This window comes from Agelaius phoeniceus, chromosome 2, assembly GCF_051311805.1.
Source record: "Agelaius phoeniceus isolate bAgePho1 chromosome 2, bAgePho1.hap1, whole genome shotgun sequence".
In the NCBI taxonomy this organism is placed as follows: domain Eukaryota; kingdom Metazoa; phylum Chordata; class Aves; order Passeriformes; family Icteridae; genus Agelaius; species Agelaius phoeniceus.
The window spans coordinates 20,014,492-20,029,103 of NC_135266.1; the positions used below are offsets into that span (position 1 = coordinate 20,014,492).

Consider the following 14,612-nt stretch of genomic DNA (forward strand, 5'->3'; position numbering starts at 1 on the left):
TTTGGTGAGCACTGGAGCTATTTCCCATTAGGGGACAAACTTAAACAGTGAGATTTTGGAATGAAATGTGTGTTATTTGGACTGCTCAAGGTTATTAAACAGGAGAGAGAAACAGCCAGTTGTGACTCTTCAATTTTTTATATGATGGGATCAGTTTTTAGAGAGGAGAATGATTATGGGTGCCCTACAGTGTAATTGCTGTCAAGACCTCCAGAACTTCAATCTCTCTGGATGCTCAGAGTTATGGGTGAGGGGGGAAGGCCCATCTCAACAAACAGGCTCACGGTGTCCTGGTTTTATAGTCTCTCTTTCATAAAGACAAAATTCAGGTATATTCAGTTTGCAAATTGGGACACCTACATTTAGATGTCTATGTGTGGGTGTCACCATGTGGGCAAAGTGAGCTCAGCAGAAATCAGGCAGCTGTCCAGGAGATCACTTACAGCTCCATTTTCAGATGAGCAATTTGAACGTGGTGGGGCCTGAAGCCCCAAGCTGACATGGGGTCACATACATATGACAATATATCAGTGGTTTTAGCTGAATACGACCCTCTCTATCTATTGTCTGCTTTGCTGTTTTGGTTTTTTGTTTTTCATATAGGGCAGAAATAATTTCATTCTCCCATCAGAAGTTGAAGGGGACTCCAGCTAAAATCACTAAATCCTTGTACCAGTTCATGCAAAGATTGACTTTACACACTTCTTGAAGAACCTGGCTTTGTGGTGCAATCTGGTGGGGGCGATGGTTGTGGAAGAGCAAAGGCATCAGCAGCTTTCAATATTAAAGCCCAGCCCAAGGAAAGCAGAAGGGTATTGAGGCTGTGTCTCCAAACAACTTGGGATCCACCTACCTTTATGAAGGTAAGCTGCTTCCTGTGTTTCTAATTATTCAGGGGTAATCACTTTCAGTAGTATTATTTCTCCAGCAAGATTTTACTTTGAAAAATGTCCTGTTGCTTGTGCAGCTGATGTTAAATGAACATGCAAGCTCTGGCTCAGGGCTGGTGTTGACCAGATGAGATGAACTGAGCCAATATCTGTACCAGTGAAATGAATCCAGTAACATTTAGATCAGATGTTTTCCCCCTCACGCCCCTTTGCATTCAATCCGTGTTTCACCAGTGTACTGTAGTGGCACCTGAATAAACACTTGCAAATATTTATAATTCCCCACCTTCTCATAGGGAGCTTTCTGAGATCTTTCCCACAACTCTCCCATATAAAACAGTTGAATCCCTCTTCTTTCTTAATATAAACATGAAGGTAATGTGCCCCTTGTCACAGCAGACATCTGTTATATGTATAGTAGTTATTCTGTAGCTCACAAGGTTAATCATTGTGCTCCATCTCATTTTGCACTGCAATCTGCAAATTACAATGATTCCTCGAAGAGACGGAAATCAGGTTTGTTTGTTGTATTATTAATAAACTTTAAATCACTCCCATATTCATAACTGGGTTTCTGAGATTTGTTCCAGTCTCCAGATGACAAATATTGGCTGCTAAAGACACTTTACTATGATCGCCTTTGCTAATTGCCATGAATGAATTGAATTGAACATTAAATATTTCTGTAAAGGGCTCATCACAGGAGAGCCTTCTGGACTTGTGTAAATTTATATTTAACATCCCATGATAAATGCACGCCTTTCAACAATTGGTTTGCAACTCCTGACAAATGTTTTTATTTCATTTTATAAGTTATGAGTTCAGCCACTGCATCAAAAATAGCCATGGCTTAGATTTGCATTAAGACAAATAACTCTTGAAATGCATTTCCAGTCTTTAGGGAATCAGCAGGCTTTCTATAAAATGAGGATCTTCCTCCCATTTTTCCTGACTGTTTATGTTTTATATAACAAGACAATTAAAAATATCCATAAAGGCACTGCAGTAATTCATATGTTGGGCATGATGCAGTAAAGGAATTTGTTCCAAACCAGATCTGTGCTTTTTTTGGATTAGGCTTAACATTTCCATCACTGGAAAATAATTATATATTAATAGAAATACTAGTTATACTTGGGATCCATTCTCATATTGCCACCCTCCAAAGAAGGTCTTGGAGGAATGCTGGGTCAGCCCTTTTGTGACCATCTTCATCAGCAATTTTATTCTTTAGGACAGAAATTTGGTGTTCCAAATATAATCCTGAATGGTTTATTTTGCCATTACAGCAGCAATGGCAAACCTTGAATTGTGCTACAAAGACTGGTTTGCTATGGCTGAGCAGCTGAGTATATTGTACAGTCTCCTACATATAGGAGACTGTACAATATACTAAGCTGCAAATATTGGAAATCTAACCAGAAAGATGTGATGGACACTCAACCCAATTGCTGATATGCAGCTAAAGGATATTTTAAGGTATTTTGATGTTGAAAAAATGACAGGATGAGAATGCACCCAGCTAGCAGGAATGTCAAAGGACTGAAAATAAAATAACAAATACCCATAATGTCAAATATTATAGGTGAGTTCTTTGGGTTTTTTTCACAGCACGGTTTTTCAGAAGTCTTAACTTCAAAACTTATCCTGGAAAGAAGAGTTCAAGAGTGATTTCCATGAGATTCATTTAATATATAAAGAGTATTCATTTAATATATATAGCTCATATAATACCATATATACATATATGTGTGTGTGTATGTGTAAATATGTGTATGTTTATTTATTATTTTCAATAAGCCTTTGTCATACAATTTCCCTTTGCATTTGGTTTGCATTACAGCATGGGCTAATGCCATTGCTCTTGGAGAAGACTTGTACAAATATACATCAATTTCATCTATTTGTGCTAATAGAAAGGATTCTCTGTGATTTTCTTGGCTCTGTTGAGTTTATACCGCATACATCCACTTTACAGTATTGTCCATGGTTTACCTTCATTAGTCTCAGGTTTTACAATTCTTTGTCTTTCATATGGCTTGAATTTTGTGCAGACCGTGAGGCTGCATACACTGGGAACTAGCCTGGAATTCAGGAGAAGCAGGGGTTTTTCTTTTCTATGATATTGGGCCTTTTTGACTCCAGGCAAGCCTTTTGTGCCTCTGGCTCTTCCTGCATTTCTGTCTAGTTAGAATCTGAGACCAAGCACTTCAGGGACTCTGACTTTGCACCCACATGGTGACTTGAGAAATCTGTGGACGTCTAGATGTCACCATGGCTCCTAAAAAGTGTTTGCTTTAGGAAAAAAAAATCATCAGAAATAAAATATATTTTCAGTACTTTTTCATGACCTGCTAAGTCCACCTACAGGCTTGTTGTATGGCCATAGATGTTTTTGCAGCTACACAGAGGGAAATATGCATCCTTTTTCCTGGAATGGGGCCTCACATAGACTTTACTTCTTTGGGGACATTTGTATGCTCTCTTCCCTTCAGGGCTGTCTCATTGTGTGCTTGTTTGCAAACCTGAATCTTGCTGTGTAGATGACAAGGACTCCTTGCCATGGGTGGAGGAAACCACTGCCATTGTGTTCCACCTTGGGCTCTGCAGAGTGCCAGGTTTGGGGCAGTCAGCACTGTCTCCACTAGCTGGATCAGCTGGATCTTGAACTATAGGCTCACTGCTTGAAATATGCCACCATTAAACTGCTTAACCCAACACCCTTAACCTTACAGGTCAGCTGAAAGTGACTGGTCCCTCTGCTGAGCTCTGCTCTGGTGTGATGAGAGCCTGGATGAGGTCGACTGCTACTATTCATGCTCTGAAATGATGCATCTGCTGTTATGTAGATTTTTGGGACATTGTTGCTTGGGCATCTGGCAGCTGAGAAAGCTCCCTTGAATGTGCAGTGGTTTATAATCAGAGCCTGGCAGATATATTCAGTTAAAATTTAATTCCAGGCTTGTGGTTTACCCTTGAGAGGCTTCCTTCCATCTAACAGCAGCACTGAGCTCTCATCCAGACTGAAGCTGAGTCAGCTGTCTGTCTTCCAGGTACTTATCTTCTGAAGTGCTGAAACATCTTATGCATTTCACTGCCTCCTGTGTCATGGGAACCCCAGTAAAAGCAAATGACTGGAGAAGAGCTTGCCTTTCTAACATTTCCAGGCACAGCAATAAGACAAGTTCATGGAAGAACTCTCCAGCCAGGCCTATTAAACATTAGATGCTGATGTGACCATTGGCTTAGAAAGTTTTAGATTGTGCAGGGCCAGAAACTAGTAGAATATACAAGGGAAAGATCTCTGTCTGCTTTCCCTTGTCTCTTACTCTGTTCCAAAATATTCACTACTCTCACATCATCTTCTGAATTAAAAAGATCTTCAGTGTGGTCCTGCAGAGATGGATTTCTCTTCCTAACCTCTTAGAGTGTTTCTCAGCTATTTGAAAGCACTGTGTGGTCTCCACAGAAAGCTGTCAAGGGACCCAGATCACAAGCTGGACAAAAGGTATGCATTGTATGACATTTAATATGAATGTTTTAGTAATCTCTAGTGGACCAAAGGAGGGATCTGCACTGAGTGGGGGGCAGACATCAGGGCTGACTAAGGACAGTAGTCTTAAACATGCAAGTTTAGCAGTCCCATCAGTGTTCATTTTTGGATCATGTGTTCCTGGATGGCTACAAGCAAAGTGAGGCTGAAGAAATCCTGCTGAATAGTCTGAAAATCAGAGCAACATAGATTGTCATGGGGCACTTGAATTAGCAGGAAAACTTGAGTCCAGAAGAAAGGGAGCAGCTGGGGAGGTAGGAAAGTATCTGAGTTCAGGGTCCCAGGACCTGCAGCAAGGAGAGGCAAGACAGAGGTTCTGGCAGAGTGGAGCTGAAACAGCTATGCAGGAGCATAGGATTTTATTTGAGTTACGATTTAGTAATTTATCTTTTTTTTCTGTGCTTGTGTCTAAAACCCTTTTAAATCTTGCAAAGTGGGGAGTCCTGTTAAAAATGTCGATGCATTTGTTATTAAACTGAGGTTGAAGTAGTAGAGGTGATGCTGGTAAACCTAGGGTATGTTGTTCCCATGGTGGTGGTAGATCAGAGTAAAGAAGGGTACAGGTAATGTAGAGGGTTTGCTCAAAGAAATTTAGGAATCATATTCTGCTTGCAATAAATCACAAAAATATGGGCTTAGTTCTGACAGATGCTCCTCCTTCCTTCAGGAAGGGAAGTAGTGGGGGGACACCAAGACTCTTCCAAAGTACTGAGAAGAGTTGCCATTAGCATATGGCATCTGACAGGGCTTTTTATATATTGTGGATTATGCTGTAGTTTGAGATACATCACAAGGAACATATGGGGAAAATTATTTTTTCTTGGCCCATCCCTATGTGTAATATGGGCAGAATGATATCCCTATGCACAGGCAAGCTAGAAAAAGAAATATACTGCAATAAGGTGAGCTGGTCAGAGAAGAATGGCAACAGCAATAGAGTTATTTTAGCTAATTATAGAGGAGAAAGAAAAACTTACATAAGGTTTTACCCTGCAATTTGGCTTTGTGACAAAATTCAGTCTTGCCTTGCTTTTGTCATCTGAGGAGCTGTAGAACTCACTGATCAAACAGCAGCAATTCATGGTTGTCAGAATGGATAAAATTGATAGTTTATTAATAAAAACAATTAACTGGTGTTGTAGTCCATTCATTATTGCCTGTTTGCAGTTCTTTCATAAATTAAAAGCCCTGCACAGATACTAAACTTGGCAAGAGTTTTACTTTAGAGTGTCTGGTGTGCACGCCACTCTAGAGTATGTGCTTAGCCATGGCACTTACCAAATATGTAGTGGTCATAAAGGGAACATTTTCAATAATAGTAGCTCACATACTGGGCATTGCTGTTGTGTTCATGGACATGAATTGTTGAATAAGTTACCATTAGATATACTTAGCAATCAGTGACAGATTCTGCCTCTGCAAAACTGAGCCCTTTCCCTAAGTAACTGATACCACTGGATGCTTGACAGTTCCACTGTATGATCATTTTCATGAATTTCCTGCCTTTGAAATTCCAAATGGACCACTACAATCTCTGTAGAGACATTAATTTTACATCTGCTTTTTTTTCCCCCTTAGAGCTGAATTTTTTAATTAACACTAAATAAATATTCTTTACAAAGTGTTATTAACAATAGCCATGAAATCCAGTGGGTAACTGGTTTGAAGCACAGCTGTCCTGTTCCTTTTTTACATCACTGGGGGCAACCCTGTCTGTGCTTTGTCCATATGAACTCCTCTGCCCACACACCTCTCTCCTCACATTCAGACATTGTGGTTCCACTCGAATGGCAGCCTATTAGGTCCCAAAGTTTCAAAGTATACAGTGATTTCCCATCAACATCAAAGCAAATTATTCTGATTTAGTTTCTCTTTAGAAAAGGAAGTGGTCGTTTATTTTCCCACTGCAATTTGTTCATCCTTACTAAGTGTTACTGCAGAGATCATTCCCTCCTTACAACTTCCTTTTTCTTGTTTTCCCCTTCAGTCTGAGAATTTCAGTCAGGCACTTTTATTTGCCATTTTAAAGGAATTTTTTTTTTGCAAGCACAGGCCTCACAGTTGTGCTCTTCTGATGTAACTGGAATAAGATGATTTGGCCACAGAGCTTTGAAAAATTTGGAAGGGATATTACAGAGCAAACAAAAAATTTATCATATTTTGTGTCATTTAAATCTCATTTTCATATCTAAATGCATAGTTTCTGAAATACTCATTTCAGAGGTTTAAATTGGTTTTTGCACACTTCAGTTGTACTTCTTTAGGGCATATTTCCCCCTTCATGCATTACTGGACACCAGTTCACAGATACACTTTAAATGCCAGTAGCTTTTGATAGAAATAAATCATGATAATACTGAATGAAAACCTATCTCCCTTAAGAATCAAGTTGAGAAGTGAGATTTCTACAAATTTCTAAAAGTTCTCGCTGAGATTTCTAGATTACTCTTAAAATAGTAGAGAAAGAGGGTGATAAAAAGAGGAATTGGCAAAGTCCTTGGAAATAACCAACAATGTTGAAATATTTTCCTTCATATAATTATGCACTTTTATCTGATTTTTCCGTCTTACTCAAAATTAGCTTTCATTTATGCTTTTGAGATCTCCTCAACTTCTGTAGGGAAGAGATTTAATGAGGCTGATGATTTGATGTCAGCTATCAATGTCAACATGTGCCAATGCCATTTTCATAGGCAGTAAAGTCCAGTTGTGAAAGAAACCCAGCTTGACTGAAAAACTCATTCAAACTATCATCCTGCATGGTCTGATGTTAATCTTGTAGGTTACTGATGCAAAATACAAGTTCAAAGTACACTTTTGGATGAAAACTGATAGTTTCCAAAGGTTAGGCCACTGGTGTTTTCTAAGGAGCTAAGAGCAAGGCCCAGTGTGGAAATTTGGACTTCTCACTACAACTGAGGCCTTTGGTCCATATCCAGCAAAGATGGGAATGAGAGACCATGAAATACAATTTTAATGTGGTTTTCCAAAAGTAATGAAAAAATGAATGCAGGCACGTTTCTGGGTTTGATCTGGAGAGATTTCTGTGTAGATTTGTCTTTAGTATTTTGAATCAATTTGTCTTCCAAAATCTTTCAATAAAATCTAAGTGCAAGAGCATTCATTGTGGTTTTGCTTATTCTCTGTTTTAAAAAATAGCAATGAAAGCTGAGAGGGGACAAAGTGCAGGGGGGTTGGTTTGTTTTTCTCTATGTACCTGATATTGCAGACTTAAGATACAAGCTATGAAGAAATAATTAAAGCTCCCAGCATATTTTTTCAGTGTATATGAATAATTAATTATTTTAAAGGTAAATATAATTTTGGCAGCTTTTTTCTATTTCATTTATTGGTCAAATTTTCCAGTATAAGCAGGATTTCTACCAAAATTAGTTATAGAGAAAACTAATGGCAAAATGTTTCTCACATTCATTATTTTGGAATAAAATCTCAAAGTAATAATTTTTGGGATAATTACCATGCAGAAATGGGTTTTAGCCAGGAATAATATAATGCATGTCAAACCCCAACATCACAGTTTGGCTAGGGTTTTTTTTAACTACCCCACCAGAATATACAGAGTTCTGCATTCCCATGCCTCTGGAGCAGCCAGCCGTGGGGATCTTGCTGGCTGTCCCCAGGCTTACAGAGACAGGCAGGCAGCAGCTCAGTCTGTGTGTGAGAAAGGACACATCAGAAGTTGTTACAAAGCCCTTTGCAGATAATGACCCTTTTTTCTAATTTACAACTTAATAGTCTGGACAATTAATAATTGTCTTGACAATGAATAATCTTTACTGAAGTGCAGTGTGAAAAGCAAACGACAAGCTGTGATTCTTTAGTTTGTTTTCTATTTTACCATTACTGCTAGAACAGTTAAAGTGCTTCCAGAGGGCACCAGGAGCAGCTGGGATTTCTTCATATACCTGTTATATGGTTTGGTATACATCTTTTAATCTGCTTTGCTAGAAAAGCCTACAAAAACAAGTCTAGTGGGAACTATAAAAGTGTAGAGAAAACCTTCCCTGTCACTATTCTTCCTTCTGCCACTGTGGCTCCCCCTCAGCTGGATGAGATCATGGCTTAGGTACCAGGTTCAGTCCAAGCTCAAAAAAAGATGCTTGGGCTTAGATCATCCTGATCATGCCCTTTGTCTGTCATCTTAGAGACAGTCTTCATCACTGAGCAGAGTAGTATTCCTCCTGCTGGTACAGAACATCTACTCTTGATTTTTTGCTGGCTTTATAACTACTCTGAATCCACACTTACATACTGTATTATGTAAAAGGAAAATAATTACAATTAAAAAGGCTGTTTTCTCAAAGAGACTCACGATTCTTAGGTATGCACTGAAATAGACTTGAAGAGCTGTAAGTCCCACATAGCTCTGCTTGTGTTTTGCAAAGCTGGGCAGGGTTTGACAGCTCACCCTGGCACCCAGTTGGGGCTGGGACTATGGGTGTTTATTAGGGTACACTGATGGTGGACACCATTCCATCAGGTGCCACATCACTGCTGTGTGAGGTGGGCTGCCACTCTTCTCACAGTAAGAACAGATGACTTTTCCAGAGGGCAAGAACTTGGAGAGAGTGATTTATATGACCAGATGGAGCCACTGTGATAATCTGGTGTGAGCTTCCAGATAATTTAATAAGAATTGGCAAGAGCAGGCTATTAGTTCCTTGATAGTTTTTTTTTTATGAGGGGAGAGAGTGGTGAGGTGTTAATTGAGAGGGAATTAACTCTGGTTCACTCTGGATCTACATGCTCAATGATGTGCTTTCCTCTCTTTTTCCTAGGCAGAGAACACCATGCTAGAATCTTATTGGCCTTTTTTTATAAAGATTCCAGAGCCTGAGGAGGTCAGGGGAGGGAAGCAGGGTGTCAGTGGTAGTGGAGCAGGCAGTCCATCTAGATTTGCTCCCTGGAAATCTCTCTCTGGTGGCCTGACCCCAGGCAGTGACAGAATAACAGCTCAACACCACCGAGTGCCAAGGTCCCGTGCTACTGAGGTGCTGTCTGCTATTTTGGATCATGGTGAAGCTGATAAGGTTTGAACAGGAAGTCACATTACAAGTGTCTGGGGCATGCTGGTGTTGGCTTTTTAAAATAGATGTCCACAGCTGAAGCACAGTGCTCACCTCTCTGAAATCCATCTTTGGGGTGCAGTCATACCCCTGACATGAATTCTACTGAATATGTAGCAGGGGTGCCAGAGTGATGAGGGCTTGAACTGCAGAAAGTGAGGGTGGGTGAGGGTCATTGAGGGTTTGATGGATAAAAACAGATTCCTGAGCTCCTCATTCAGGGGCTTCCTGCTGGAGCAGGGCTGTGCCAGTAGGAGATACCTGAAGAAGCTGCTTTTCTTTGGGCATTAAAAAAATAATGAGAAAAAATAGCAAATGTCTGGAAGAAGAGCAGACTGAGAATTCACTTCCTTATAATAAAATTATCTCTTCATCTGTGTAGGCATTTCTGCTAGACTGACATTCTTTACAGACCTGAGAGCTAAATGAACAGTTGAGTATCCACTTGTTCCCTCAGCACTCACACACTGAAAACCATGGTGGAAGTGCTAAATGCTTTTCTTTTTAACTCCTGAGACAGTTTAAACTATTAAAACTCTTCAATATATTGTTTGTTTGGTAAAGAGGTGGTCATGGAAAATTATCAAAATTACAATAATTAGCAAATTGCAGAGAAATGTCTTTAGGACTTAAAGCTCCAATGTGTAGGCAATAGAACTGTAATTTATAAGCTGACATACCAATTCAGCTATAGGCAACTCCAGCAGCTGCTTTGCTACTCATTAAAATAAGTGCACAGCTATCAGACTAATTATAGCATGGAGCTAAGTAGAAAACTGAACCCAGACAGTGAGACAGGAGATCTTCTGATAGAAGCACCCCACAGCCCCCCTGCAGCCTGGAAATACTGCTGCATTTTAAACTGCTGTCTCCCTGGACATGTTTGAATGCTGCTTACTTTGTACATGTTCCTCTGTGCCTTCCTCAAAGATACCATTGAGTCTCAGAAGGGGAGTCACCAAAGGTGTGGGGGATGTGGCAGTTGCTGCTTTTGTGTTTTGCTCTTTGAGAATGTAAACCCATTCTGGTTATTCCTGCTTTTTTTATTATTAGAACAGACTTCAGCAGCTGCCTCACCATGAGGGCAAAAAAAGAGTTGTTATTTTCTCCCTCATCCCTCTCATAAAAGGAAAGACTGGATCCAATTCCACATATCTGTTTCTGTGTTATGTTTGTGATTAGGGCCAGGGTAGTGTGCCAAATTGGTTTAGGTGAATAGATAACTCAGATGGTTCCTAATGCCTTGTGGAAATGTCAGGTTTTGTAGAAGGTGACCAACTTCTGACTTTTCTTGCATGTCAGTGGGTTAATTTCTCTGGCTACCTGTGTTCATGTTTATGTTCTTGTAAGCAGAAGTCAGGTACTACTGCTCATTTTAACTGAGCGTGTGTACAAAATAGCCAAAAGTTTTGTCTCACAACCTTTTTTGATTAATGAGGCTTAACTAAGCTCTTGGGAAAAGTGCTGTATTTTATTGTCTTGGGGCAGCCAGTGAGTAGCAGGCAGGCCTGGTGGCCTCAGCTCTGCAGAAGAGGGTCCTTAGCTGCTGCTCTGCCATCAGCAAGTGACTCCAATCTCCTTCAGGGCAGCTTGGACATGCTCAGCATTCTGAGGGATTTCTTCTGAGAGAAGAAGACAGCTGGCCTTCAGCTCCCTCTGTAATGCTGGGCTCATCTTTGTGTCACACAAGCATCCTCACTTCAAGATGCAAGCTAGGCTTGCTGAATTTTGGAGTCTTAAGCTGAACTTCACAGCCTTCATTCACATCGTTACCATATCTTGATTTGTACATTTTCTTAGAGAAGACATCTCAAAAGATAAAACAGATTTAGCAGCAAAAGAAAAAAAATAATAAAAGAACCCCCTCCTAAAATTATATGCATCTTCAAAAACTTTCTAATCTGTCTTGACACATCTGTTTCTTTAGAAGAAAAAAATTCCCTGGCTGCACTGGGGCCCTGCAGCTACATGTGTTGGGGGCCTGGGTGTATAATTTGTGGAGCATAATAATTCTATAATTATATTGCTAATTGTCTGCTACCCCTTTTTTATAATAACAGAGTGAAGTGATTTATAACGTAGCAGTTTTACAGGAGCTTAGACAGACTGTTAACTGAAAAGGAGCTCCTGCAACGTAGCCCCTAATAACTGTTATTGTTAAGGACACACTATCAAGCTGCCCAAATGCCTCTCTGGAAGGTGTAGTTCTGCAGAAGTGTTTCAGATTTAAAATCTCAGCCTTTGTGCCTTTGTGGTCTTGCCTTTGTGAAGAATAATAGGAGAGAGGACGGAAAAAAGGTTAAGAATAAGAGGAAAGGAAGTCTGAGCAGTATCCACAATGAAGTTCAAAAGGCTGCAAATGGTAGGAAGAATTCAAATTGCAAAATTGAAGGGGTATTTGAAGTGAAAAGTGGATAGGAACTGGATTTTGCAAAGGCTACAATACTTTTCAGTTCAGTAGTGAGGAAGAATTGATAGTTTGGGGATTAGACAGAATCTCCTCTCTCAATACTTAGATGATCTAGAATTTCCAAACTTGATTGCAGAGACAAGATATTTACCTTACCATTGATCCTTTGGAATTTTGCTTTGTCTGAGCTAAATCTGGATTTGGAGCCAAAGCTGCCCCCTGTGTCTGTGGATATATTTTTTTTCTGAGTGCTGCCAAAGCTGCTGTTGCTTCCCAAGGCAACTTCACCTTGTCTGGGACAGGAAGGAATAGCTGTTTGGAATCATTCAGGCAACACATTGTATGGGTGGATTTGTGTTTCCACATTATATAAGATGGAAATGTGCAGCATTTTACAGAAATAAAGGGATAAAAAACAATCTTTAATGCTTAGCTACATAGAAATTCTACATGTAAAAAGCAGCAGTATTTTTTCTTCCCTTAAAAGCAGAATATTCAAGTATCTGAGCTCGTGTGTTAAGTGCATAGCAATAACTACCTGTTGGGACTTTTGACTGCATGCTGTTTGCTCTGGAACTGTTTTTAATTGTGCAATTGAAGGTGCATTGTGAAAAGAACAAATTTTCTTTCATACACGGAATATTGGAAGATGAAACACATCCGATATTCTTTCCTCATTCCAGCAAGTTTCCTTTTATGGCAATGGTTCCTTAAGTATTTAATCTTTTAGAACTGATGATTTACCACACTTGGCTTCGATTTTTACTGCTTTCCCCATATCATTTCAAATATAACATGGCTTATCACTTCAGATATAATATGACCTAGGTTGTGAAATCATTATGAAAGATTGTCATTAAGAGTCATACTGGATTCTTAGAATTATTTTATTTCAAAGGATTTTTTTTCCCTCATTCATCCCTAGAGAAATTTTCAAGCCAGCTGGTTCTGATATGACACAGATTATATACAATACTCATTTTGTACTCATAGTTGCTTGATCAGTAGATTAAAGGACACATGAGTTTTTTTTTTTTTTTTTGGAAATACTTGAATTTGGAAACAATATTAAAATGAACATATCTCAAAAAATTAGCTCACAGTGTGTATGTGTGTTTACATGTGTAACTTAAGTATTCTGCAAAATATGATACCAGACACGTTGTCTGACTCAATCTGTATGAGTTGTTTTGGCATGTTCAGAATTTGCCTCACAGACTGAAGTCAATAAATAGGAATAACTTGCTCAGCATGTCCAGACAAAGTAGTTATAAAAGAAAGAAAGATTAGAAAAATTTGAGCAGTGGAAATATTTTAAATAAAGGGACAGGAATTTGGAGTACAAGAAGAAAAACAGAATATATGAATATAAGGGATAGTTTGGTATTCATTCTTTTTAGCTAAAGCAGTTCTGGTCTGCTCCTGCCTCTCTCAGAATCTGAGGCAAGGTCTCTGTTTTTTCAATAGGCTGTATCTGTACAACCTCTAGTATTCATGTCCAGCCTAGGAACAGTTATGTTTTTTTCTTTTTCAGTGTGACAAAGCTATTGGCTTTGGGCTTTTACTTGTGAGAATTGCACAGTCTCTGATGGACACGTGCCATTGCTATTCCTAGAGAAGCATGTAAAGTTCTGTTGTTAGGAGGTAGGAGTTTATTTTCTGCTAAGTAGGATTTTGATTTTTTTTCTTTCCACTTACTAATAAAAATATTAAAGTAGTTAAATGCACTTCATGAAATCACAGCATTTGCCTTAGATTCTCTTAATATTATCCTGCTAACAATAATTTCCTTTATAGCCTGTCACCCACAGTGTTCCCTTGCACACTTTAATGTAGTTTCCATTCATAATCTTCACTGTTTCATTCTATTTAATCTGCTTTAGAATTTTACTTTACTGTATGCTGTTCTGTGGACCCTACAGCTACTGGAGTACACATCCAAGTGGAAATCCAGCAGACAGGAATTGAAAAACCTAAGCAAATAAGCTAATGCTCCTTTTCCTTGCTTATGCATTTCTCCATCTTTAAAATGTATATATTGCTGCTTGCTTTGGATCTATGGGTGAATTTTTTGTGTGAAAGATTACCAGTATTGCCTTTTGCTCCATATCTTTTCTTGCAGCTCTGCTTTCCACTTCAAAGTAACATGAGATGACTCTGGATGTAATTTTTGGCAGACATCTTTTCAAGCAACTTAAGAAAGTATTAGAAATTTGTCTGTACTAAATATGTACAGAAAATTGATCAACTTTTTTTTCTTGTTGACATATATAATATGTTATAGGGTATATTTTTGTAAAATCTGCATGTCTCACACTATTAGAACTATTTATTTTTGTTATCTGTTTTTGTTCTGTAGATGAATCTAGACTTCTTCTTGACAGTGTTTGGTAAAGACAAGCATATAAAATCTTAAATATTTTCAGTCTGTTAATGTATTCCAATCTTAGAGTGAATTAATTTGATGCGAACATTCAAAGAGATTTGGTGGAGAAAAATAATTCTGAGATATTCTAAAATCTTTAATGGAATAAAATTCCATTTCTTTCTTGAGGCGAATTCCATAAAAAGACAATAATACATTTATCAATATTGAATAGCCACAAGAAAACCCCCTGCAACACTACTATTAATTTACCTTTCTCAGAGATTCACACACAACCTGGGCTTGT

General features: G+C 38.8%; 1 protein-coding gene across 1 annotated transcript in view; it reads left to right on the top strand.

The window, feature by feature from the left end:
* The first annotated feature begins 459 nt into the window (after positions 1-459).
* The window catches only part of MID1 (midline 1), a 334,691-nt gene continuing 320,538 nt past the window's right edge, over positions 460-14,612 (top strand). Inside the window, exons 1-2 of the mRNA XM_077173182.1 lie at positions 460-475; positions 604-863. The gene's annotated coding sequence lies outside the window, so the exon portion shown is untranslated. The remainder of the gene's footprint in view (positions 476-603; positions 864-14,612) is intronic.